A 3,575-nucleotide genomic window follows, 5' to 3' on the forward strand; every position below is an offset into this window, starting at 1 on the left:
CACACACACACACACACACACACACACACACACACACACACACACACCAGAAAGACACAGAGAGCCTGAGAGAGAGGAGTCCCAGAAGTCAAAGGAATTTTTCTATCATCTTCCTATACACTTCACAAGGGCTGATGTGAAGAGGGGGTCTGCATCTGTGAGGAGGCAGAGCTGGTCCTTAGACTCAGGCATTCTGCAGGCAGGAGGGACCTTGGGCTTTAGATTCCAAAGGACAAGGGTGCTTCCTGGGAGGGCCAGCATTAGAAGGGATCATCTGCTGTGAACTCTGGAAGTGAACTGACTGCCAGCTCTGGAAGCCAACTCAGCCCATAACTCCCCCGACTCCTCCTTCTCCGTCACCCTGGCTCCTTCTTCCCCCATTGGTGAAGTCTTCCTGAACCTCCATCTGAGGAGATACCATCCCAGTCATGCTTTTTTCAAATTTGGCTAGCCCTTGGACAATTTCTCTACCTCTTCCATCCGCTCCCCCCACATTTTATGCATTGTCTTCCCCTGAGGGCAAGGACCCCTCTCTGTCTCTCTCTCTCTGTCTCTGTCTCTCTGTCTGTCTGTCTGTCTCTCTCTCTGTCTCTCTCTTTCTGTCTCTCTCTGTCTCTGTCTCTCACACACACTCACTCTCATTATCTCTCTGTCTCTATGTCTGTCTGTCTGTTTCATACACACATTCTCTCATTCTCTCTTTCCCCCTTTCTTTTTCTGTCTCTGTCTCTCTCCTTCTCCCTTCCCCCCCACCCCAGAATCTGTATCTCTATCTTTTAACACAGTGTTTGGCACATAGTACTTAATAAATGCTCTATTATCTACCTTTCTCTTTTGAATAATAGGAAAATACTTAGCTGTGTATTAGTTGTTGCAACCCCTTAGTGACTTTGGACAGAATGAGCAGTGATCCCTGGTTAGTTGCCTGGTAACTAGCAAGAGACCATCAGCTGCCCTCCAAGAGAAACTGGGCTCAGACAAAACACATCCTAGGACAATATAAGAACTTCCAGATGTGATTGCTGAGCGACTGTCAAGGATCTTCATGGAAAACCGTAGATAATGGGAGTGGTGGTATGGGGCCGGAGAGGGACAAATGACCCAACTTTTCAAAGTGGCAAGAAGGTACTTTCCAAACTATGTGCCACTGAACTGGAACATATTAAAGGGATGGTCTGTCAGCAGTTAGAAACGGAAGCAATGATCACCGAGAGGCAGCCGATGTTCATTAAGACCCGCTCAGTCAAATGTCCATGAAGGGTCTTCAGGAAAGATCTCCTGCAGAAGTGTCCCTTTAGGTAAGACTTTAAAGGAAGCCAGGGAATTGAGGAAATGGAGATAAGGAAAGAAAGCATTGGGGGGGTGGAGGGGACAGGGCAGGGAGCGCCAGACAGTGACAATACCAAGAGCTGGGAGATGGAGGACCTTGTGGGAAGACCAGCCAGGAGATTAGTGTCACTGGATGGAAGAGTCTGTGGAGGAGAATTAGGTAGAAAGGGTTGGAATGGTAGGAAGGGGCCAGTGTATGAAGGCCAAACCAATGATTTCATGTTTGATCCTGTAGGTAAAAGGGAGTCAGTCATTAGAGCTCAATGAGTAGGGATGGGGAACTGGGGATAGGCTGTGCCAAAGTCAGACCTCGGAAAATCATTGGAGCAGCTGAGTGGAGGAGGTGAGAGTGGAGAGAGATTTGAATCAGGGAGACCAATTAGAAGACCACTGGAATAATCCAGGCCTGAACCAGGCTGATGTCTGTCTTCACAGAGAGAAAGGACCACATATAAGAAAGGTGAAGGCAGAAATGACTGTGTTCAGCAACAGATTGGACGTGGAGGGTGAATTCAAGTGAGGAGTTAAGGGTGACAACTGAGGTAGTGGGTATGGAGGACTGGGAAGAGGGTGGTGCCCTCAAGAGTTAAGGGGAAATTTGGAAAGGATAAGGGTTTGTAGTAAAATATAATCTCTTTTGGATATGTTGAATTTGAGATTTTTTTTCTTTTTGGAGGGCAGTTGGAGTTAAATGACTTGCCCAAAGTCACATGGCTAGTAAGTGTGTCAAGTGTCTGAGGACGGATGTGAACTCAGGTCCTCCTGACTCCAGTGCTGGTGTTCTATTCACTGCACCACCTAGCCACCCTGAATTTGAGATTTCTATGTGACATTCCATTGGAGATAGAGGTCAAGAGAGAGATTAGGACTGAATGTATTGGCCTGGGAGCATAAACATGGACGCTGATGAGATTGTCAAGTGAGATAATACAGAGATAAACAAGGAGGGGGAGCCTTGGCCAATGGAAGAGTAAGTGGACATGACCTAGATGAAGAATCAGTAGATGAGGTTGAGGCTGAGGATCCAGGAGCAGGAGGTGATTTGTACGCGGGGAGGAGGAGATCAGCCAGTCCTATAGTGAGAGGACAGGGTAACGGATGGCCAGCCACCTGCTGGATGCACTGGTAGCCACCCATGTGAGGTTGGACATACCCTTCCTGGTGGATCCAAGGGGAGACTTATCCAAGAGTCACAAAGAAGAGGAAGGTCTGACAGGGGGAGTGGGTGAGCTCCCAGAACCAGCAAAACCATCAAAATTCCAAGTTCTACTCTTGGCCTCAAAAAGATCTGAGGACAGAGTGGACTGCAAGCTTGATGGGCCAACAGGGCAACATGGCACCCCAAGAACAGGATGCCCTGGTCGGTTCTATATATCATGCGGTCTCAGTCCTGGACATCTCATTTCAGGAAGGACATTCAGGAGCATAAGCTCAGACTTCTGGGAATGCATAGCCTCAGAAGGGCCAAAGGAGAAAGGATGTGGACATTGTCTTCCAGCCTCTGAAGGGCTGTCAGATAGAAGAGAGATCAGCCTTACTCTCCATGGCTCAGAAGGCAGAGCCGGAAATTGTAGGGGGGAGTTACAAAAGCTCTGTAACACACCCCAACATCCAGTGGGTTGCCTTGTGAAGTCATTCTTTATCTTCCACTAGAGGCTTGGATGATGCCTTTGGTGTGTGTATTAGGTGGTGGGGGCAGAGGTTGTTGTCAATGCGATGCCTGTCCAGGTCCAGTTCTGAGGTCCACTCCCAATCTGAGGTTCTGGATTTCTGCATGGATCCCTGGTTAGAGATTCAGGAGCTCTGCTAATTAGGGAGGGAGGCAACCTTGGGCCCAAAGCAGGATTTCTGTGGATCCTTGCTGACGGTCAGGGAAGATTGGGGTGGGGGAAGGGTTTTTTGCACAGCCTCTGTATGGCTCAGGGCATGCTCAGGGCCCCATACCTATTGAGCTGCCAATCAGGCTGCTCCTCTGCATCCCATGGGCCTGGATTTCTTCCCCCTTGGCTGGCCCCTTCCCTCCCTGCAAACTTCCTGGCCTGGCCTCCAGGTTTGCCCAGCAATGTGGCCAAGGCTCCCCCAGGGCCTTTTGGGCTCTCATTCTCCCCCACTGTGTTCTGCTTTGACCCCAGTACCGGCTCCAGCTCCACTGAGTGAGCTGGCTGCATCCCCTTAGCAGCCCCTGCCCCCCACCCAGCAGCTCACCAAGGGCTGGGGGAAGCACATTCCATAGTTTGATAGCTCCC

At 49.8% G+C, this 3,575-nt stretch overlaps 1 long non-coding RNA gene across 1 annotated transcript in view; it reads left to right on the forward strand.

Moving 5' to 3' along the window:
* LOC138141647 (uncharacterized) overlaps nucleotides 1-3,575 on the forward strand; it is a 10,230-nt gene that overhangs the window by 2,142 nt on the left and 4,513 nt on the right. The window lies entirely within an intron of this gene.

The sequence above is a fragment of the Petaurus breviceps genome, unplaced genomic scaffold, assembly GCF_028583685.1.
Source record: "Petaurus breviceps papuanus isolate PSGF00001 unplaced genomic scaffold, PetGlider_PUasm1.0 90451, whole genome shotgun sequence".
Classification (NCBI taxonomy): Eukaryota; Metazoa; Chordata; class Mammalia; order Diprotodontia; family Petauridae; genus Petaurus; species Petaurus breviceps.